The sequence below is a fragment of the Triturus cristatus genome, chromosome 1_2 (genome assembly GCF_964204655.1).
Source record: "Triturus cristatus chromosome 1_2, aTriCri1.1, whole genome shotgun sequence".
NCBI lineage: Eukaryota > Metazoa > Chordata > Amphibia > Caudata > Salamandridae > Triturus > Triturus cristatus.
In genome coordinates, this window is record NC_140580.1 from 25,990,062 (window position 1) to 26,014,803 (window position 24,742).

The 24,742-nt window shown below is 46.0% G+C and overlaps 1 long non-coding RNA gene across 1 annotated transcript; it reads right to left on the reverse strand.

Moving 5' to 3' along the window:
* Positions 1-2,041: 2,041 nt before the first annotated feature.
* On the reverse strand, positions 2,042-24,611 carry LOC146866673 (uncharacterized). The gene is made up of 4 exons (XR_014965728.1): positions 24,568-24,611; positions 3,179-3,317; positions 2,586-2,650; positions 2,042-2,138 (listed from the first exon to the last, which is right to left on the reverse strand). It is a non-coding gene; the product is annotated as an uncharacterized LOC146866673 (long non-coding RNA).
* Positions 24,612-24,742: the final 131 nt, after the last annotated feature.

Below are 24,742 nucleotides of genomic sequence, written 5' to 3' on the forward strand. Positions count from 1 at the left end.
GCCTACTGGCGGTTGCCAGTAGGTAGTTATAGTTAGAACCTAGTTTCCATAGGAAAAGCATTTTTTTATTTGCTAATAACTTTGGTGTTGTTTGACAAATCTTCACGAAATTCTCCCAAAAGAAAATCCAGGTCAGCTCCTATCCTGAAAGTTTGGGGGTGATTTGTCAAGCGGGGTCTGAGAAAAAAGGGGGGTCCCAAAACGCGTTTTCTCCATGTTAATTTCAATGGGAATTTTTGAGACGGGCTACAGCCCAAACTGCTGAATGGAATTCCCCAAATTTGGAAAAAAGGTAGATCTTGGTTCAGAAAGCGACCTTTTTTTAAATGGGGTAAATCTGTTCAGTAGTTTTTGAGAAATTAAAAAAAAAGAGTCTAAAAAATCAATTTCCCATAGGAAACTTTGGGCAAGGCTAAAGCGGAAACTGCTGAACGGAATCACCCCAAATTCGGCATAAAAGGTAGTGCTTGGTTCAGAAAGCGATGTTTTTTTAAATGGTGTAAATCCGTTCAGCAGTTGCTGAGAAATTCAAAAAATAAAAGTTTCAATATCTAGGGTAGCGGTGGAGTCGCGAACCCTCCCGACCACGAGCTTCATTCTAATTGGCTGCCACAACCACGAGCTTCATTCTAATTGGCTGTCAACACTCCAAACCAGGAAGTGTTGGCAGCCATCTTATGACTCGGTAGAAGCGAGTCACCCGAAAACAGAGAAGCAAAGATATAAAACAAGTGAAGGGGGCAGGGTAGAAACACCCTGACCCCCTAGGCCTGCCCTGGGGGTCAAAAAAGCATTTAATACAAAAAAAAACGGCGTTATACGCGATGGGGCTGGGAATTCCACCGAAATTGTTTAAAATTGTTTAAATGAGGCCCCCGGGTGGGTTAGGTCCCGGCATTTCTTAAAAAATAATAGCAGGGGCCGCTGGGGCCCCCGCAGCCCCGAGGACCACCACCCCCCTGGGGCTTCACTCATGTTGGGCGGGGGGGGTGCGCGGACCTCCTCCTGAAGCCTGTGATGGCCCTGGGGACCGCCACCCCCCAGGGCCGGCTCCTGCAGTGTCCCAGGGTGCCCACCCCCGGGACACTGCTGTTTGCTATGACAGGGCGGGAACCACGTGGCTCCCGCCCTGTCATAGCAAACTTGCTTTGGATTTTGGAAGCGAGAGCAGGGAAACCTGCTCTCGCTTCCAAAATCCAAAGCTGATTGCTTTTCCACATGGGGAGCTGCGTGTCAGCAGCTCCCCGTGTGGAAATGCAATGTCGGCTCCCGCAGGATGCGGGGAGCCGGCGGGACCGTGGGGGCATTGGGGCTCCCCCAACGGTGAGGCCAGGCCCCGGGGGATGGGGTCCTTGGGCCGGAATTCTTGTTTGTTTTTTGAGCGGCTCACAGCGCGGCACTCGAGTACTTCTTAAGTCTTTGAAACACCGAGGGGCATATTCTGAAGGACACATCGCCGAGTTAACGACACTTTATCGCAACCAAAATGGTGATAAATTTAGCGCACCATTCACAAGCTGGAGCAAACAGCCCATATCACTAGTTTACCATCGATAGCAGCCTCAAAAAGCATTGTCACGGATGACCCCGGCAAATATTGCGAATGAGATGTAGAGTAGGCGTACCCGTGCAAAAAGCAGCGAATACATCACTTCGCAAGTTTCTCAACCACCAGCAAGATTGTCGAAGAGAGTACAAAGCAGGCGATAAGGTGTGTTAGTAGTAGGAAGTTTACACCTGCTCTGAGCTTGTATAAAGTCCGACTACAACCTGCAACATGACAGGGAGCCCAGCCCAGAGCCACACCTGAATGACAACAGATGCAATGGAGCCAACGATCATGCAGCTCGGACACCCAACACTGATCCGCCACCCCCCGCCACCAGCCCCTTGTCCGCCATCCCCCCCGTACCGCCACCTCCCACAAACAAATGTGAGAGCAACCTTAGGAAATCTGGAACTTAACAAATTGGCTGATGTTGCACAATTAGAATTAAGAACATGCATGTGAGTTTGGACAAAAAAGAATCTCAGTCATCTATGGATTTACATATAAAACATTTTATTTCAACAAAGCAACAAAATAAAAGTAGGCACAGGCATGGCGTGTCATCCATCGACAATTTGTGAATCACAGCCTGCAAGACAAAAAGAAAGATAAGATTGTGCGTCATGCGTCCATCAAAGGAGAGAGAGAGAAAGAGTGAGAGAGAGGAAGAGAGAGAGAAATAAAGAAAGAAAGAAAGAAAGAGTGAGAGAGCGAGGAAGACAGAGAAAGAAAGAGTGAGAGAGAGAGTAAGAGATAGAGAAAGAAAGAGTGAGAGAGAGAGTGAGATACAAGGAAGAGAGAGATAAAGAGAGAAACAGGGTGAGAGAGAGGAAGTGAGAGAGAGAAAGAATGAGACAGAGAAGAAGAGAGAGTGAAAAAAAGAATGCGAGAGAGAGAGGAAGAGACAGAAAAAGAGTGTGAAAGAGAGAAAGGAAGAGATAGAGAATGAGAGAGAGAAAGAGTGTGAGTGACAGAAAGGAAGAGATGGAGAGGGAGAGTGAGTGTTGACACTGTGGAAAAAATCCTCACAGCTCACCTTTCTGCCACCGGTGTGTCTCCAACCACGTGCCGGGACATAGTGTAGCCCTCAAGTTTAGTCATCTGAAACATAGTATAGAATCAGTAATGGCAGAGTACATACAACTGCACTCGCGTAATTCTCTGTTTCGCCCCTGCGCACCCAGGCTGCTGCACCTCATCTACTCCCGCCGCCCAGAGGTGTATGTCCGCCCTGCGCTCCGCCCTGCGTACTCAGGCTGCTGCTTCCCATCGACTCCTGCCACCCAGAGGTGCCTGCCTGTCTCTGCGCACCCAGGCTGCTGTACCCCATCCACTCCCACTGCCCAGAGGTGTCTGCCCACTGCTGTGCACCCAGGCTGATGCACCCCATCCACTCCCAGTGCCCGGAGGTGACTGTCTGTTCCTGCGCACCCAGACTGCTGCCCCCCATCCACTCACACTGCCTAGAGGTGTCTGCCAGTTCCTGTGCACCCAGGCTGCTGCACCCCATCCACTCCCACTGCTCGGAGGTGTCTGCCTGCTCTTGTGCACCCAGGCTGCTGCACACTATCCACTCCCACCGCCCAGAGGTGACTGCCCGCTGCTGCGGAAACAAGCCTCTCTGCTCACATTCCGCCATCGACGTTTGTGTAAGAGGGTCCACCACATGCAGAGGTAACCTCCTCAGCCGTTGCGTACACGCGGTCAAGCCGAGCTCACAATTCAGGGGGGGTGTTGATTGCCAGGATGGCCAAGCATCACCGCAGGCCTGGTAGACAAAAAGCAAGATAAGATTGTGCATCATGCGTACATCAAAGGAGAGAGAGAGAAAGAGTGAGAGGAAGACAGAGAGAAAGAGTGAGAGAGAGAGAGGAAGAGAGAGGGAGAAACAGTGAGAGAGAGGAAGAGAGAGAGGAGAGAAAAAGTGTGAGCAAGAGGAAGAGAGAAACAGAGGAAGAGTGAGAGAGAGAGGAAGAGAGAGAGAAAGAGAGAAACAGTGTGAGAGAGAGTAAGATAGAGAGAAAGAGTGTGAGGGAGAGAAAGGAAGAGATGGAGAGGGACTGTGAGTGCCCACACTGTGGACAAAACCCTCACAGCTCACCTTTCCGCCACCAGTGTGTCTCCAACCACGTGTCAGGACATAGTGGAGCCCTCAAGCTCACTCATCTGAAACATCGTACAGAATCAGTAATGGCAGAGTAAATACGACTGCACATGCCTAAATCGCTATCCCGCCTTTCTGCATCCAGGCTGCTGCACCCCATCCACTTCTACCGCCCAGAGGTGTCTGCCTGCCGCTGCACACCCAGGCTGCTGCACCCTATCCACTCCCTCCGCCCAGAGGTTTCTGCCCGCCCCTGCACACCCAGGCCTCACAGCTCACCTTTACGCGGACAGGGCACCCTCCACATCATGCAGCCCCACTCTGCAGGCCACCAGGTCTCACATTTGGTGCTGCGTCTTGATTTTACCATGGCAGAGGACATACCAGTGCACCCGCCATCATCGCAGATTGCACACTCGCTCAGCCCTTGCGGTGCCACTAACTCTGTGACCAGTGAGGCCACGCCACGTGGTGGTAGGCCCCCGCTGGTCGATGGCTCAGGCCTACACTGCGGTCCAGCAGGGCACACAAAACCTGACCAGTCCGGACCACTGGGACGGGACATCATCGCAGGCTGCACACCCGCTCAGCACTTACAGAGCCCCTCCCTCAGTGCACCGAAAGTCACTGTCCCGTGGCGATGTGCCTGTGCCGGCCGCAGTGCATCCGGTGCACTTAGTCTGAAATGGAAATGGCGTGGAGCACGTGCGCCTGGTCCTTTTTATTGGCAGGGTCACGTGTCCTGTGACGCCTGTGCTTGATGGGTGTGGTGTGGGTGTAAACCAGCCATCAGGGAGTCGCTGTGACTGTGGCGTACTGACTCTATGTCCATGATTTCGAAAGAAGACACATTCTGGACACAATTAACCCTTTTTCGTCCTATATCTCTTTCTGGAAGAGATATATAGATGACGTTTTAGTGATCTGGCAAGGGTCTGAAAGTCAACTCTTGGAATTTTTTGACTGGATCAACAATCGTGACCCCAATCTTCAGTTTACCAACTCCTATGACAAGAAAGAGATGATCTTCCTAGACCTGGTCATAACAAAATCAGAAGGAAGACTGATAACGAAGACACACTACAAACCCACTGCAAAGAATAACCTCCTGGCCTTTTCTAGCTTCCAACCCAGACCTTTGTGAGAAAAACTCACTTTTGGGCAGTATCTCCGCATAAGGCGCAACTATAGCAAGATGGAAGACTACCGCTCTCAATTAGCGGGACTCACTGAGAAACTACAAAAATGAGGTTATCCTGAGAAGATCCTCAAGAGGAGCTGTAAGAGGGCGAGAAAGCAACACAGAGAAGCATTGCTTGAAGACACACCTAAACTCATGGAGTAAATTCCACTAACGTGTGTCACCACGTACAGTACTGCATCTAATGCAGTAGCTAAATCAATCTGCAAACATTGGCGAATCTTAGAAAGCAACAACAGAAATTGGGAAAAAACATTATTTTCTTTCATAAAAGCCAGGAGCATCAAGGACGCTATTGTCCACACTAGACCTAGACAAACTTTGAATGATAATGCACCTTCAATCCTTCAATCCTGGGGTCTTCCAAAAGTCACGGGGCATTTTCCCTGTGGGTCATGCAGCGTTTGCCATTTGACCACTGCAACAAAGACACTTGAGCTGGAACATGGGAAAATCTGGACGCAACGTGCACATACCAACTGTAATTCGTCGAACGTCGTATACCTAATAACCTGTCCCTGTGGTACCAGGTATGTTGGTATGACTACTTGCAAAATAAAGCAACGTATCGGTGAACACCGGAGTAACATACGGTGCAAAAAAGAACATCACCAAACTAACCAAACATTTTGCTCAGGCTAACCATACCGTGAATGACCTTCTCTGGATGGTGATCGAACAGATTAAACCAGGGAATAGGTCAGCCAACGTACTATTTGAGAAAGAACAGAGGTGGATTTACCGCCTTTACAACAACACACAGGGATTTAATGATAATATCCCCTGGGGTTCTGTGCTTAGACACTAGGTAATATACTCAGTTAGTAACCCTAACACAGCTCCATTGGCAATTATCACTAACACGAGTAAACACTTTTTCCTAATGCCTTTAAAATGTTCTTTACAGTCCTCTTGCCAAATACCAGCAGACTGGGTAGTACCACCAAATCCCACCACTGTTACACCCTTTAATCTCGTGTATTAGTAGTGTACCCCGATACTAATAAAGTTTTGAGAAATCCCTCGTTTATCAAAACAGTGTGGTCCAACCATCTCTAGTACTATTTAAACAGGGTAGCTCTACTTTGACATTGACTCATGCATTGTTTTGATTCAAATCTGGGTAGTGTGTGTCAGGTACTGTTGACTATCAGCACTCTCATGACGTAATAAACTTTTCTGAAAGAAATATATAAGAATTCACGCTGAGCTTACAACGGTTTGTTTGCCATATACTTAACACTGATTATTATGAGCTTCAGCGTTCTAATTGCTGTTGCGCACATGTGACTTTTACATTACTTTGTCGCCGTAACTTAATAACCATGTACGCTGAGCCTCCAGCGTTTTTGTGCCGTACACGTAAGGTTGATTTCCAAGAGCTTCAGCGTTTTAGTCATTTTCACGCACGCGTGGTTTTCACGTAACTACGTCACCACGCCCACGTAAACACACCACCGTGCGGGCTGGACACTTCCTATATTATTCCTCCGTGATGAAGGATGCGTTATCTTCGGAGTCCTCTGGAGGGTACAGGCAGGTGTCCAGAGGGCGGCAGGCTTTGACTAAGTAAGTTATTATTGCTGCCCACGAAGCAATCCACTCTGTAGAAAGGCTGTCGTGGGTAACCATCTTCTAACAAACTTCGGGGTATATTATCAAGAAACGGCATTAAAATTATCGCCACTTTAGCGGCAGAAAACTGTCACTGAAGCAGCGATAATGGGCTTGATAATATGCCCTTGAGAATTCCCATAGAAGCCCATGTTCTGGTGTCAACATAGGCTTCTATTAGAGTTTTTCTGCCACTAAAGCAGCGATAATTTTAACGCCGTGCTTGATAATGCCCCTTCTTTTATTTACATAGAGTTTGACTACAAGTCCCGCCCCCCACAAGGACTCGTGTCGTGAGGTTAATCTATACCTCACATAAGCTTTAATATATTTCATTTTCCCCGCTGTCATTACTTGACCATGTATACAAAGTCCTACATATTCCTTTTGTATATGCACTAAGCCTGCCTTTGCACCTTTTTAACTGTGTCCAGTTTTCCACCATTAAAATTACTTTTGGATTAAACTGCGACACCATTTTAACTTCACTCCCTACACCATTCACAGCTTGCATTGACTTCACAAAATCCAGCTCCGCTGTAATTCAGGCCTTGTAGCACACCCGAGAGGCACTCGGCCTCTCTGGTGGGAACCCATTGATGAAGCATGTGACCAACTAGGTTGGTGAGTGAGGGTTCTTTTAAAACACAGTGAGTACTTTTGTGCTAGCTTATTTTTGTTTCAGGATACACTCTTTTGTTGTTTGATCAATACAGTCCAGGGGGATCAGTAGCTTCCCTCCCTCTCTTGTTGTTTAGTTATATGTACTGACAACTAGACCTGAGAGCAGCAGATCACTACAATGAAAATCTGGGCCATGTAGCGTGGTGTCCCTCCCTGTATGCGTAAGTGGATTTGGCTGGCCTGGCGTATGCAAGTAGTGTGTGAGGCTGGGAACAATGACACCAGAGCTCTGGGCGTGGTTCTGTCCTGGGCTGTATGAGGAATCAACTGATGCGGGTGTCCCTGTTGAAGTGCTGCCACCACCCGGGCCGAAAGCGCCAATGTGTCACCCTGTGACCCAAGTCCTAAAACATGGCCAACATGGAAGGTAGGTGGAATCACTGACCCTACATTCATCCATATTTCCACACATGAAAGATCGTGCACATGACATATCTGTGTGGATATGACTGTTTATTGCACATTCAGTGGAGTGTTGCAACTGTAGCAATACAGGGCCATGCAAAGCCCAAATTTCCATTTTTTTGTACATGGAGGGCAGCCAATTAGAGCCAAACTTGTGCTCGGGGGTTAGGCTCCACCAACATTTGTACTTATCCAATCACTCCGCCAATTCCGAAGCACTTATACATTCACTATACACTCTCCTTGCAGTACTCTAATGATCCAGTCTCTACCAAACCTATGTACTTATACAATGACCGAGACAAAGTTACATAACCAAAGTTTCCCCACTGCCAGAGGTAACATGGTTGCGAGCACTGTCCACAGCAGAATGTAATGTGGCAGGGCCCAGGGGAAGCATCATGCACACATAATGAACACACGGACACAGTTAGATAGATTGTGGAACTGGGTACGGGTACGTGCGCTCAGCCCCTTTTTATTATCAAGGTCACATGTCCAGTGACGTCTGTGCTGGATGCATGTGGGGTGAGTGTAAGCCAGCCCTCAGGAAATGGTTGGTGCTGGCAACAAGTACAACAGAAATCATCGGATAACACAGAGAGATTCAATCATAAAGGGTCCATGACTTGTGCTGCACTAAGTTAGGGGCACCAGATGTGAAATAATACACAAAAGATTCTATCGTAAAGGGTTCATGACTTGTGGTACACTGAGGTTAGTGGCATCAGAAGTATTCAGCGTGTGCGGAGCCTGCGATGATGCGTAGTCCGGGCGGGCCGCACTGGTAGCAATGTCTTTTGTCTAATGAATTCTTCCTTAATAAGGCTACGTGGCGATGACTTGTGGTGCAGTGAGTTAGTGGCACCTGAAGCAACCAGCCTGTACGCAGCCTGCGATGATGCGTGGTCCGGGCGGGCCACACTGGGAGCAATGTGTCTTGCCTACTGGACTGCATCATCTGCGACTCCATCTGAATTGTGAGTCCTGCTGTCCGCAGTGTAGATAGAAGGCAGTAGTGTGTACAGACATAACTCTGCGGTGCTGTGCCGCTGTGTTCGCAGGGGGCCTGTGTCGAGGAGGCCTGCGGTCATGGCAGCAGCCACATGGCAGGGTGAGGGCCGCCGCTCTGGCAGATGCGTTGCCCTTCACACAAGTGAACCACGCCCAAAGCCACGGCCTATGTATTCACACTTCTACCCTGGAGTGGCGTACGTTGGACCAGCCCACTGACCTTCCGCTTGCAGTGGAGAACGACACAGGTACATAACCGAGATCTTCCCCACTGCCTGAGGTAACATAGTTGCGTCCACTGTCCACAACACTACAAGCACCAGCAGTATATGTACCCATGGCGAGGTTTGTGCTCTGCATAGTGAGGTCTGTCCAGCACATCACTGCTACACTTGGTATTGTGTGCATTATTATTGGTGGGTGACTTGCGTCCTTCACACATGTTTGGTTGCCACATCTCACAACATTCAGCTATTGCGTGGCTGAGGGGCCACGCCGTTTTTGGAAGGTTCGCTCTCCTGTTGTGCGCTGCCTCGGTGGTTGTGGGGGGGGGGGGTCCGGGGGAGGTCCTGAGGGTGGTGGCAGTGTTTTTTTTGGCCTTCTTGGGTGTGGGAGGTGCATGATCAGTAGCTCTATGACATGTGTTGGTCTTCGGATGTGATTCTGGGCTGGGCTCCCTTTCACACTGTAGGTAGTCGTCCTACTTTACACCAGTAAAAGGATGTTACATTCCTACTGCTAACGCAGCTTATTGCCTGTTTTTGGATCGCACCGCAGATTTGGCTGCTCGTTGGAAATATCGGGAAGTGGTGTTTTCGTGTTATTTTTGCATAGGAACGACTACTCTGCATATTATTAGCGTTAGTTGTTGCTCTCGTTTGTGTCGATTTCTTTTTGTGGAAGCTATTGCTGGAAATCTGGCGATATCGGCTGTTTTGACCAGGTTTAGAATGGAATGATAATTTAAAATCACTGAAAAAACTCTAGGTTTAATGAACATTATAATTAGAAATTAGCATTTAAAAAACCTTTGAAATTCACAGAAAAAACATAGGTTTCAGGGACATTATAGTTAGTTGGACATTTCACTCATACAAAACCAGAGAAATATGAACGTTAAAGTTAGTAGAGCTAACTATAACTTGCTGCCCCGCAATGCACTGCTGATGATGTCACATATTACATCAGTCATGACATGGTCAGTGACATCACTGGTGACATCACTGATGACATCTCAAATTACATCACTGATGACATCACTGATGACATCATCCAAGTGATAATCTGATGCACCTCCTCACACCCTAATATAACCTTTAACACCGACTCTAAAATACAGACTACCATTTTCGAAACCATAGACTAATCAATAGCAGTTACTATATACCCACTGACTAATTCCTAGCTATACACACACATTCATTCATTCATCCATACAGTTACTCATACATGCAGTCAGTCATCAATACAGCACTATTATATGTTCTCATACACCTATACAAACACTCATATACCGTCACTCATCCATAGAGTTATCGACACACTTAGCTAGTCATGTAAAGAATCAATAACACTGCCATTTACTCACCTATACAGTTATACATTCACCATCTAACCTATTCATACAGATGCTAAGATATACTTACTCTCTTATACAATCACTAACACAAGCACACACTCATTTATACAGCCACTCTCACAATTACTAACTCTCACATATAGTCATTTATATACTCTAACACTCACATATACTGCCTTACACATATGTAGTTACTCACACATATACAAGTGAGACATACATTCACTCACCAACACACTGATACACACACTCACTCACCTATACAGCTATTTCCACATGCACTATTGAACCAATACACCCAGTAAATTATCCACTCACACATGTAGGCAGAAATTCATACACCGCCCACCCAACCACACACACAAACACCGAGGCACCCATACAGATACTCATGCAACTAATAAGTAACCCATATAGACAGTCATGTACCTAATCATCAACCCATACAGCAGCTTACACAACAACTGAGAGACTGATACAGACATTCACACAGTTTAGTCACTAACCCATGCATTCAGTAAGACACATTTAATCACTAACTTATACAGTCAGTCACACACCTATTAAATCCTCCACCCACACACTTATACACCAACTCATTCTTCAATACACCTTGGCATTAACATATATAAAAAGTATTAAACTTTGCAGAAACCCACATTCACTGGATGATGTCATCAGTGATGTCATTTGAGATGTCATCAGTGATGTCATCAGTGATGTCACTGACCATGTCATGAGTGATGTAATATGTGACGTTATCAGCAGTGCATTGCGGGGGCGCGAGTTATAGTTAGCTCTACTAACTATAACATTCAAATTTCTCTGGTTTTGTACGAGTGAAATGTCCAACTAACTGTAACGTCCCTGAAACCTATGGGTTTTTTCGGTGAATTTCTAAGGTTTTTTAAATACTAATTTCTAGCTATAACGTCCCTGAATCCTATGTTAGTGCTAACTAGACCCAAAGATTTTGGGTATCAGAGCGCTTTACATGAGCACTAGTTTTGTTACTGATGGACACATTCATTAGGTCTCGCTGAACCCAGCGCATGCGCTGGCTCGGAGAAACATTTTGTATCTGGCTTTTTTAAGTGCTGCTGGCTGGCCTAGTGCTCGAGTGCACGTGAGCATGCACGCGCGCTGCCGCCATGCGCTAGGCCAGCCAGCAGCACTCAGGAACGCCTTTAGAGCGTCATCGCGATCACTTTCGCTTTCACAGCGCACACAACTCCCGCTTCTCCCGCCACGCGCGGCCAATGCTTGTTTCTCTCTTCTTTCTCACGCCGTCTCTGAAAGCCAGCTCTTTGCAAGACTGTCACTGCCTGGTAGCTGTCTTTTCCTAAGCCCTCTGCAAGAGCTGCCCTTCCTAAGCTGTCAATGACAGCTGCCCTCACTGAAAGCAGCGTCTGTTCTTATCCTTTCACTATCAGCTGTCTCTTGCTCGTGTCCTCACAGAGAGCTGTCTCTTCCGTCATGCCCACATTGACAGCTTTGTCTTTTCTGCGTCCTGCAGGAATCCCTTCACCTCCACCCCCACTTCTCTGTGTCCTCGTTTAGAGCACTCTTCTTCAGAACTCTGTACTCTAACGGCTTTTTGTGTCCTCACTGTTAGGCGTCTCTAATTTTGACCGCCGCACACTGAAGACTCTCTCGTTCCTGTATCCTCCCTAAGAGCTGTATCTTTCCTGTAGGTTCGCTATCAGTTAACTCATTCCCAAATGATAAGTTTATTTTCTCCCTACCCTCATCACACGCACAGTTGTCTCTTCCCTGCGCTCACTGACACTACACCTCTCTCTTTCATTTATCCTCTTTTTTGCAGTATTTTTTAATTATAGTGCGAACTTGACCCAAAGGTATTCGTCGCTTTCCATGAGCGCTGATATTACACAGGACACATTCATTTTTTTTTTTTAGGCAGATGGAGAAGTGAATCACAGCCGACGCCGAGACTCGAACCTCGTTCTCCAGTTCCAAAGTCGGCGGTTCTGGCCGTTACACCATATTCTCTCCACCCTGGCTTCTCTATCAGCTGTCTCTTTCCCGTGTCCTTACTGACAACTGTCTCTTCCCCTACTCCCGCACACAATGACGTCTGTTTTTCTTCTGTATTCTCGATAGCAAGTGTCTCTTTGCTGTGAATTCACCCTCAACTGTCTATTTGTCGCATCTTTACTGACACCTGTCTCTTCTTTATTCACTATTACACTGGCAGGTCTCTTTTTCCTGGGTCATCGTTGACATCTGTCACTTACATGATGAGCCCTCGGTGGCGATTGTTTGAAAAGCTTCCTCTTTCCTGTGGTCTGATAAATAGCTGTCTCGCTTTTCTGTTTCTTCATTTTGGAGAGCTTCTTCTTTCCACCGTCTTCACAAACAGCCGCCTCCTTTATGTACCCTCAGCCCCGAGAGCTGTCTGTTTCCGGTGTCTCTTCTTTATACCCTCGGGCACTGCTGACAGCTGCGTGCTTCCCTCCTCGCTGACAGCTTTCAGTTCCTTATACCCTTACTGGCTCTTCCCTGTGCTCTCGCTGACACTTCTTTTTCCACAAAGCCACCGATGACACACGGTGTAGCGTGCTACCCATGAAGGCCCTGCTGTAGGGTAGTAAGCGCTATATAAATGTTTCCATACAAACACTGTGGGTCACAAGGCCGAACCACCCGCCGCCTTGCTCGGGTGACTCGTTCGCCCTCTCCTCAGCAGTGCCCACAGATGTCATTCCTTGTCTGTCTGTCCCGCAGCCTCGTGGAGAAGATGTTATGGAAGGCATGGGAGCGCCCTGATATTTGGGAACAACTTCTTCTGGCCATATAACTGGGGAACCATTACATTTAGGCCCAGGGCTACTGAGAAAGCGTGTAGGGCTATGTGAAAGTCAGCAGCACTGTGCAATTGGTAAAAGAACAGGCATTGGCAAAGCCCAAAGGTCTTATCTATGCTAGAGCTATCGGATTTGACTATGTGTCTGGCCTATGCAAGAGCTATTAGATGTGACAATTTCTGTTAGCCGTGTTGTACACCAGTGTGGCTGTTGTTCAGCATTGCTAAAAGTTAAGGATGAAAGGAGAGTGTCGTGGGGTAGAGTAGAGTGGAGAATAGTACCATAGAGTGGAGTGGCATAGAGTAATAATGAGGGTTGTGGAGTGGCATAGAGTGGAGAGGAGTGTCGTAGAGTGTCATAGACTGGAGTCATGGGCGTCTGCAGGGGGGCAAGGAAAGGCGCTTGCCACCCCCGGAGCGCCACTCCTTGCCCCCGCTGCCGCCGCCCATGCTTTTACGCCTCTTGTCCGTAATTCCGGGTCCTGCAGGGAGCAGAGCTGTTCCCTGCCAGAGGCCTCAACTCCCTGATGGGGTGCTTAGAGCCCCTCGCAGACCCTCCCGCCCATTGTCATTCTGTCTGTGGCTGATTATCACAAACAGAATGACAATGGCCAGTTTGAGCTGCGCGCCACAAGCACGAGTGGTTAGGTCTGGACACCAAGACCTCCTTTTAACACTGTGTAGCCTGAGAGCAAGGGGTCTTCTGAATGAAGTTCTGGGGGAGTCGAAAGTCAAAAAATGAGGTTGCAGCATAGCCCGGATTTCAGATCCCACTAAAATGTACACAGACTCGTGTCGATAACATAGCTATTTGCCAGTATGCACCTATCATGTCTGGCAGGACGTCCCGACCCTGTGTTTCACAGCCTCATATCTCCCTGTACCCCACTCCCCACGCTCACTGTCTTATATCCCTCTGTACCCCACACCTCGCGCTCACTGCCACAACATATCCCTCTGTACCCCGCACCTCGCGCTCACTGCCACAACATATCCCTCTGTACCCCACACCTTGTGCTCACTGCTACAACATATCCCTCTGTACCCCGCACCTCGTGCTCACTGCCACATACCCCTCTGTATCCCACTCCTCACACTCACTGCCTGATCGCTCACTTTACCCTGCCATTCATCTTCTACGTGTTCTCTCCCCTTCCACTCGTTCTACCTCTGTTCACCCCCTTACTTCTTTTAGTATCTTACTCCTTTCTCAATACCTCTACTTCTTTTCCTCTTCAGTAACATCTCTCTGACACATCTCTGCACTTCCTTTATATCAACGCACCCCTCTACCTCACCTGTCTACCTCAGTCTTTATTATTCCATCTTCCTCAACTGTCTCTACCTGTCTCTGACACACCTCTCCCTCTCTCTACCTGGCCCTCTCACGTTCTACGGCTGCTTTATTCTCCCCTCTCCAGCTTTGATTTACCGGTCTCTGCTCCTGAATCTTTTTCTTCTACACCTCACTTCCTTGTCTACCCTTCACCCCTCGCTACCCTTCTGTTTGCCTCCCTACGGTCTTTACCCGACCCACCTTTCAGTGCCTCTTCCCATTTCGCCTCCCTCCCTCACAGCGCTCTCCTAGCATGCATCTGCAGAGAAGAGCTAACAACACATCAAAGAACAATACAAGCGAAATTGAACTGAGAAGTGTTATTTAATCACACCCTCATTTTCAACACATGTTATCAAAGAATACATTAATTATTATTAGCTCAATCGCTCCTTGGTGGTCAGATGTGATTCTGGGAATAAATACTTTAGTTTTCACCGGACCGCAATAAATACTTTAATTTTCACCGGACCGCAACGGTCCGGTAAAAAACTAAAGTATTTATTCCCAGATTCACATCTGACCACCGAGGAGCAATTGAGCTAATAATAATTAATGTATTCTTCGATAACTTGTGTTGAAAATGAGGGTGTGATTAAATAACACTTCTCAGTTCAATTTTCGTTTGTATTGTTCTTTGATGTGTTGTTAGCTCTTCTCTGTAGTAATTATATGTCAAATAGTGCTTACTGGGAACATTTCCTATTGTACAGATATAACAACAAGCATTGGTATAGCCAATAGGTCACGCCTTTGGGACATGCTGCATAACTAAATACTTATAAGGCCCCAAAGGCGAGACCTATTGGCTATGCCAATGGTTTTTTTTGTTAGGCACTGGGAGATTAAGTGATTTGACTAGAATAACAGGATGTTGAGCCATTGCCGAGACTGAAACCCGGTTTCCCAGGTTCGAGGTCGACCGCTCTAGCCGGAAGGCTACATCCTCTCCCCTCTCCTCTCCAATATAATTGATCAGTTCTCCTATGTAGGCAACACTTGCTGTGCCACAGAACCATAACTCATGTTGATGCCTCAACATGACATATTGGAAAAGTGCATGCCATACTCTCCAAGCAACTAATTGGTCTCCTGCTGTATGTCCATTATAATGGGTGCTGAATGCTGTTGCTGGATGAGATATCAGTCAGGAGAAAACCCAGAAGAGTTGGCTTAGCATTGCATTATAATTATATCTTCATCAGTAATCATGAGCACGTTGAAGGAGTGAGGATTTTTTCTGTTTCAAATAATTTGTTCCTTTCCTTTTGGATGGATGATGTGTATATGCATTCAATCAAGAGCACTAGACCTGGGCGGAGTTTGCAGAGTTCCGCTACACGGAACTCTGTGAAGTGACAAAAAACTCTGTCGCAGTACGCGGAGTTCCGCAAGTGGTGGAGTGCATTATGCCACACGGTTCACACTGATTCTTAACGCCCAGTGTTTTTCCCACACTGCAAAATCAGCATGAATGGCGTCACTTCACAGAGTTCGCTACACGGAACTCTGTGAAGTCACAAAAAACTCTGTCGCAGTACGCGGAGTTCCGCAAGTGGTGGAGTGCATTATGCCACACGGTTCACACTGATTCTTAACGCCCAGTGTTTTCCCACACTGCAAAATCAGCGTGAATGGCGCCACGCGTAGGGCAAGAGGACACTGCTTTTTTCTGCCACTGGAGTAGAAGTTCTACTTGAGCGGCAGCTCCCTCAACACGAACGGAAGGTTTCTCAACGTGAGTGGTAGCGACCAACCACCACCGCTCGCATTGAGAAATTTCGCTGGGAGATGATCTAGATTTGGATTTTCTTGCTCGTGCTTGCTAACTTAACATTGGCGATTGCGAGCTAGAAAAAAACTCTGCAACACGGAGCAGAGCTTTTGGGAATTCCGCATGCTCCGCGTAGTGTGGAAAACTCAGCAAACTCTACGAATGGAGCAGAGTTCACAGCCCGGGTAAAAAGTGCCCACCACTTGGGGAAATGAAGCACGCATATAGAAACCAGTGTCCTTCGGAAATCTGAGATAGTGGGACATTACTTGCATCATGTCTTCCAGAACTTGAAAACCCTGGGGAAGATTGGGTGTGATACACCAATGAAACAGAAATTGTCCCTTGGAATGGACGATCTGTTTATAAATGGCCAAATAACTGGGGAAACAGTACATTTAGGCCCAGGGCTACTGATAAAGTGTGTAGGGCTATGTGAAAGTCAGCAGCACTGTGCAATTGGTAAAAGAACAGGCATTGGCAAAGCCCAAAGGTCTTATCTATGCTAGAGCTATCGGATTTGACTATGTGTCTGGCCTATGCAAGAGCTATTAGATGTGACAATTTCTGTTAGCCGTGTTGTACCCCAGTGTGGCTGTTGTTCAGCATTGCTAAAAGTTAAGGATGAAAGGAGAGTGTCGTGGGGTAGAGTAGAGTGGAGAATAGTACCATAGAGTGGAGTGGCATAGAGTAATAATGAGGGTTGTGGAGTGGCATAGAGTGGAGAGGAGTGTCGTAGAGTGTCATAGACTGGAGCCATGGGCGTCTGCAGGGGGGGCAAGGAAAGGTGCTTGCCATCCCCGGAGCGCCACTCCTTGCCCCCGTTGCCGCCGCCCATGCTTTTACGCCTCTTGTCCGTAATTCTGGGTCCTGCAGGGAGCAGAGCTGTTCCCTGCCAGAGGCCTCAACTCCCTGATGGGGCGCCTAGAACTCCTCGCAGACCCTCCCGCCCATTGTCATTCTGTCTGTGGCTGATTATCACAAACAGAATGACAATGGCCAGTTTGAGCTGCGCGCCACAAGCACAAGTGGTTAGGTCTGGACACCAAGACCTCCTTTTAACACTGTGTAGCCTGAGAGCAAGGGGTCTTCTGAATGAAGTTCTGGGGGAGTCGAAAGTCAAAAAATGAGGTTGCAGCATAGCCCGGATTTCAGATCCCACTAAAATGTACACAGACTCGTGTCGATAACATAGCTATTTGCCAGTATGCACCTATCATGTCTGGCAGGACGTCCCGACCCTGTGTTTCACTGCCTCATATCTCCCTGTACCCCACTCCCCACGCTCACTGCCTTATATCCCTCTGTACCCCGCACCTCGCGCTCACTGCCACAACATATCCCTCTGTACCCCACACCTTGTGCTCACTGCTACAACATATCCCTCTGTACCCCGCACCTCGCGCTCACTGCCACATACCCCTCTGTATCCCACTCCTCACACTCACTGCCAGATCGCTCACTTTACACTGCCATTCATCTTCTACGTGTTCTCTCTCCTTCCACTCGTTCTACCTCTGTTCACCCCCTTACTTCTTTTAGTATCTTACTCCTTTCTCAATACCTCTACTTCTTTTCCTCTTCATTAACATCTCTCTGACACATCTCTGCACTTCCTTTATATCAACGCACCCCTCTACCTCACCTGTCTACCTCAGTATTTATTATTCCATCTTCCTCAACTGTCTCTACCTGTCTCTGAAAAGTGGAAACAACCAACTAGTGGTTGACGCTGCGCACTGTGCTAAAGGTAACTAAGTTACAAGCAGTTAGTCTTGTTGGCCAAACATCAAAGTATACAGAAAAGTGACGTTCATAAAAACATATATTTTCAACATGTATATAGAGACAACTTCATATTACATCTTCATATGAAAAACAACATATGTACATAATAGTGGTCATCTACCACTAACAATTCAAAAATGTGAGATACAACTTAATGCTTCAAGATGATCACAAGATGGTGTGTTGATGAGCCCAATGCATTTCGGGACCTAACTGTCCCTTCATCAGGGGAAATCTGTGAAGAAAGTACATATATATCATAATCAATGACAAACATTGTGTATTTCCAAGAAGAGTCCATGGTGGGGAGGTATGTGATTGATGTGTTAGGTTACACATCCCAATAGCCCAGATGTCTGATAGATAGACCTTACTTTTGCTGCTAAAAATAAAAGAAAAAGAAACATAGACACCCGATAACAAAGTTGCATGGCCAGTGAAAGTGACTCAAAAGCAAGAAGTAGGGATAAGATACAGTGCAAGAAATGAAAGGAGTGATCCAGGATAAGTGTATAGTATGATGTAATAGAATACAATGATGGCTAAATAAAGCCTCACCTCGAATATTATGTGTTTCAAAACAAAAAGGAAATTGGAATTGATGTATGTAACAAACTGCAACAGAATGAACTGAAATGTAAAAGAAAACAGAAATAAGTACAAGAATCCGTGTAAAAAAGAATGCTTAAGGAGAAAAGAGCGTTGCCCTACTTACCGACTGTGTGGTGTTAAACCAAAGAAAAAAAGCTGGAAGAGATGCAAGAAAACATCGTGTTGGAAAAAGTAGAAATATGAAATACATTATTGCGCTAGTGGAACTAAACACGAGAACAATAACTATACTCACTTAAAAATAGAAGGAGAAAGTTTGCGTGACTGGGACTTGATAAGGAAATGCGTGTCACTCAAAGAAAACACGATGGTCTGTGGTGGATACCAAACTTCAATCAAACGTGCGAAAGCAATTGTGCTCAATCCGGCGCTGAGGCAAGCACTATGAGAAATAACAGGGATAACGAATGTCAACTAAACCTGACGTCCTGTCATAACGAGTATTAAACGAATTGCTGATAAACTACTTCGCTGATGCAGATTACTTACACGAGAATGCCGCCGGCGAAGCGCAGACCGGTAAACACACTGGCGTCCTGTTGAAACAACGGGATGATCAGGTGTGAATCGCGCGCCAGTAAATAAGGTTTGAATGACGGAAAAGATGCGGAACTAATAAACAAAGAAAGGGGACTGGCGGGTAACGCCATGATTGAAAAGGTATAATACAAATACATTTTTGTTGCCATACTAATATTGCGTCATGCACTTTCCTAGATCAGGCAATTATTTGAATCTTCACCTGTCTCATGGTTTACATGTGGTTCAGGGTCTCTTCGTGGTTCTCTTCAATAGTTTATATTTTATTCCTTTAACATACTTTTTCTTATCTTATATACCTCTTTACAGTTTCGCTTTAGATATTTCACATCCTTATTCTTTTTGCTGTTTTGTATTATACCTTTTCAATCATGGCGTTACCCGCCAGTCCCCTTTCTTTGTTTATTAGTTCCGCATCTTTTCCGTCATTCAAACCTTATTTACTGGCGCGCGATTCACACCTGATCATCCCGTTGTTTCAACAGGACGCCAGTGTGTTTACCGGTCTGCGCTTCGCCGGCGGCATTCTCGTGTAAGTAATCTGCATCAGCGAAGTAGTTTATCAGCAATTCGTTTAATACTCGTTATGACAGGACGTCAGGTTTAGTTGACATTCGTTATCCCTGTTATTTCTCATAGTGCTTGCCTCAGCGCCGGATTGAGCACAATTGCTTTCGCACGTTTGATTGAAGTTTGGTATCCACCACAGACCATCGTGTTTTCTTTGAGTGACACGCATTTCCTTATCAAGTCCCAGTCACGCAAACTTTCTCCTTCTATTTTTAAGTGAGTATAGTTATTGTTCTCGTGTTTAGTTCCACTAGCGCAATAATGTATTTCATATTTCTACTTTTTCCAACACGATGTTTTCTTGCATCTCTTCCAGCTTTTTTTCTTTGGTTTAACACCACACAGTCGGTAAGTAGGGCAACGCTCTTTTCTCCTTAAGCATTCTTTTTTACACGGATTCTTGTACTTATTTCTGTTTTCTTTTACATTTCAGTTCATCCTGTTGCAGTTTGTTACATACATCAATTCCAATTTCCTTTTTGTTTTGAAACACATAATATTCGAGGTGAGGCTTTATTTAGCCATCATTGTATTCTATTACATCATACTATACACTTATCCTGGATCACTCCTTTCATTTCTTGCACTGTATCTTATCCCTACTACTTGCTTTTGAGTCACTTTCACTGGCCATGCAACTTTGTTATCGGGTGTCTATGTTTCTTTTTCTTTTATTTTTAGCAGCAAAAGTAAGGTCTATCTATCAGACATCTGGGCTATTGGGATGTGTAACCTAACACATCAATCACATACCTCCCCACCATAGACTCTTCTTGGAAATACACAATGTTTGTCATTGATTATGATATATATGTACTTTCTTCACAGATTTCCCCTGATGAAGGGACAGTTAGGTCCCGAAATGCATTGGGCTCATCAACACACCATCTTGTGATCATCTTGAAGCATTAAGTTGTATCTCACATTTTTGAATTGTTAGTGGTAGATGATCACTATTATGTACATATGTTGTTTTTCATATGAAGATGTAATATGAAGTTGTCTCTATATACATGTTGAAAATATATGTTTTTATGAACGTCACTTTTCTGTATACTTTGATGTTTGGCCAACAAGACTAACTGCTTGTAACTTAGTTACCTTTAGCACAGTGCGCAGCGTCAACCACTAGTTGGTTGTTTCCACTTTTCTTGATTTTTTATGCTCGATCGACAGCGAGCATCACGCTGTAGCACCTATATCATTCAGTATAAACTTTTTTGATTAGCTAGCCAATAGGAGTGCGCTGCCCACCCCCTTTCTTCTACCTGTCTCTGACACACCTCTCCCTCTCTCTACCTGGCCCTCTCACGTTCTATGGCTGCTTTATTCTCCCCTCTCCAGCTTTGATTTACCTGTCTCTGCTCCTGAATCTTTTTCTTCTACACCTCACTTCCTTGTCTACTCTTCACCCCTCGCTACCCTTCTGTTTGCCTCCCTACGGTCTTTACCCGACCCACCTTTCAGTGCCTCTTCCCATTTCGCCTCCCTCCCTCACAGCGCTCTCCTAGCATGCATCTGCAGAGAAGAGCTAACAACACATCAAAGAACAATACAAGTGAAATTGAACTGAGAAGTGTTATTTAATCACACCCTCATTTTCAACACATATTATCGAAGAATACATTAATTATTATTAGCTCAATCGCTCCTCGTGGTCAGATGTGAATCTGGGAATAAATACTTTAGTTTTCACCGGACCGCAATAAATACTTTAGTTTTCACCGGACCGCAACGGTCCGGTGAAAACTAAAGTATTTATTCCCAGATTCACATCTGACCACTGAGGAGCGATTGAGCTAATAATAATTAATGTATTCTTCGATAACATGTGTTGAAAATGAGGGTGTGATTAAATAACACTTCTCAGTTCAATTTTTGTTTGTATTGTTCTTTGATGTGTTGTTAGCTTTTCTCTGTAGTAATTATATGTCAAATAGTGCTTACTGGGACCATTTCCTATTGTACAGATATAACAACAAGCATTGGTATAGCCAATAGGTCAAGCCTTTGGGACCTGCTGCATAACTAAATACTTATAAGGCCCCAAAGGCGAGACCTATTGGCTATGCCAATGCTTGTTTTTGTTACGCACTGGGAGATTAAGTGATTTGCCTAGAATAACAGGATGTTGAGCCATTGCCGAGACTGAAACCCGGTTTCCCAGGTTCGAGGTCGACCGCTCTAGCCGGAAGGCTACATCCTCTCCCCTCTCCTCTCCAATATAATTGATCAGTTCTCCTATGTAGGCAACACTTGCTGTGCCACAGAACCATAACTCATGTTGATGCCTCAACATGACATATTGGAAAAGTGCATGCCATACTCTCCAAGCAACTAATTGGTCTCCTGCTGTATGTCCATTATAATGGGTGCTGAATGCTGTTGCTGGATGAGATATCAGTCAAGAGAAGACCCAGAAGAGTTGGCTTAGCATTGCATTATAATTATATCTACATCAGTAATCATGAGCACGTTGAAGGAGTGAGGATTTTTTCTGTTTCAAATAATTTGTTCCTTTCCTTTTGGATGGATGATGTGTATATGCATTCAATCAAGAGCACTAGACCTGGGCGGAGTTTGCAGAGTTCGCTACACGGAACTCTGTGAAGTGACAAAAAACTCTGTTGCAGTACGCGGAGTTCCGCAAGTGGTGGAGTGCATTATGCCACACGGTTCACACTGATTCTTAACGCCCAGTGTTTTTCCCACACTGCAAAATCAGCATGAATGGCGCCACGCGTAGGACAAGAGGACACTGCTTTTTTCTGCCACTCGAGTAGAAGTTCTACTTGAGAGGCAGCTCCCTCAACACGAACGGAAGGTTTCTCAACGTGAGTGGTAGTGACCAATCACCACTGCTCGCATTGAGAAATTTCGCTGGGAGGTGATCTAGATTTGGATTTTCTTGCTCGTGCTTGCTAACTTAACATTGGCGATTGCGAGCTAGAAAAAAATTCTGCAACACGGAGCAGAGCTTTTGGGAATTCCGCATGCTCCGCGTAGTGTGGAAAACTCAGCAAACTCTACGAATGGAGCAGAGTTCACAGCCCAGGTAAAAAGTGCCCACCACTTGGGGAAATGAAGCACGCATATAGAAACCAGTGTCCTTCGGAAATCTGAGATAGTGGGACATTACTTGCATCATGTCTTCCAGAACTTGAAAACCCTGGGGAAGATTGGGTGTGATACACCAATGAAACATAAATTGTCCCTTGGAATGGACGATCTGTTTATAAATGACGCACAGACGATAAGGTAATCAAAAACATGTGGTACGTGGCTCTAGATGGTCCAAAATGCAGCAGCGAGAATTCTTTTGGTCATCTCTGCCAGGAACAGCGTGCGACATCTCTTTCGATCTTTGCATTGGCTGCCCGTGGTGGAACGGGTGAAGTTCAAAGCACTGGTTTTGGCCCACCAAGCTCTGCACGGCCTCGGCCCATCCTACCTACAAAAACGGTTCTCTTTTTATGTACCCTCTAGACAGTTGCGCTCCTCATCCCTTTGCCTTGTTCAGGTTCCCTGATTCAAATACCAGAGGCTAGGTGGCAGTTTGTTGGCAAGGCTGCTGTTGCTTGGAATGCACGGCCCCTTGCCCTCCGTAACATTCAAGACTCAGCAGTATTCAAGAAAAACTTGAAAACACATCTTTTCGCTTAAACAGACACTCTTTTTAGGCCGGGACACTCGTGAGTATCCGTGGCGCTACAGATTAAAATAACATAACATAACATAACATTACATAACACCAATGCAAACAGAAATTGGCCCTTGGAATGGACCATCTGTTTATAAATGACACACAGACGATAACGTAATCAAAGTCATTTGGCACGTGGATGCAGTTGGGTCTTACTCTTGATCTACTCTATGAGCTGCTCATTTAATTTGTACATCTTGAGCCCCTGCTCAATGCTCATCATGTTCAACAACCTCACTGCTGCTCCAGGCCACTCAGCCTCAGAAAGCTGCAGAGCCCGCGTCTTAAGCACTGTTGCCATTGTATCCTAGTACGCGCCTCAGGAGTTACACTCAGTGGCGGCTCCTCAAGGGAGTGCTGCGGGCAGTGGGGCCGGGCGGGGAGGGGCAGGGTGGGGGTAGTAAACTTCGGCATATGGCCGAATGGAGTTAAGTAAATAAATAAAACAAATTACATTGCGCGCACTGCAACGCTGGCGATGCAGCGCGTGCAATGTGCAGCGCGCAATGTCATTCGTCTTATTTATTTACTTAACTCTGTTCGGCCGCATGGCGGAGTTTACTACCCCCACCCTGCCCCTCCCCCGCCCCGCCCCGCCCCGCCTCACATCCCCGCAGCACTCCCTCGAGGAGCCGCCACTGGTTACACTTCTGCACGAAAATCTGTGATTCCCAATACAGTTTCACAGAAAACTACTTTTTTCCTTCAGAAAATGTTATAGCAGACGCTTAAATCTATTGTTACCCATAAACGACCACGCTCAGAATAAAAGAGTTTCCAAACTGCAAATTATTCGCATTTGGCAAGTTAACTGCGGAACGCTTTCTACAAACCTGCCAACCTTTGAACATGACAGGAGAAGTACAGATCAACATGAAAAGTAAACAAGCATTTGCAATGCAATAGGTCTCGCATTTACGTGAGTTTGAGCTATTGGCATTGCAAATGACAATGCCTTTTATTTTTGTTTCCGTTTTTAAAAAATAAATAAAAGGCATTGTTATTTACAATGCCAATAACTTACACTCGCGAAAATGCGAGACCTATTGCATTTCAAATGCTTGTTCTCATTTGCCTCTGCTGTCTTTGAGCAGGTGCGGTTTGTAGGAGCCAACACTCTTCCGCCATAACGGAGGAGCTGACCTTGCACTCAGCCTCAAATTATTAAGAAACACATGCATAGATAATCAAGCTCCCTACTAGCGGCCCTAATTCTAGGCTTTAAGATATTTCGGCCTGGTAACAGTCAGAACCAATCTCCTCTGACCTGGGCATGCTGTAAAGAAACCTGCGTTATTCTTTCCACTCGAAGCCTTCTCGTGTACGTTCAATATCACCATCTCCTATTTGAGTAAAACTCTGACCACTCATATTACTCCAAAATTCGAATTGTTCAGTTGGATCTCATCTGTTACCTTCAGACCAGAAAGAAAAACTCGAAA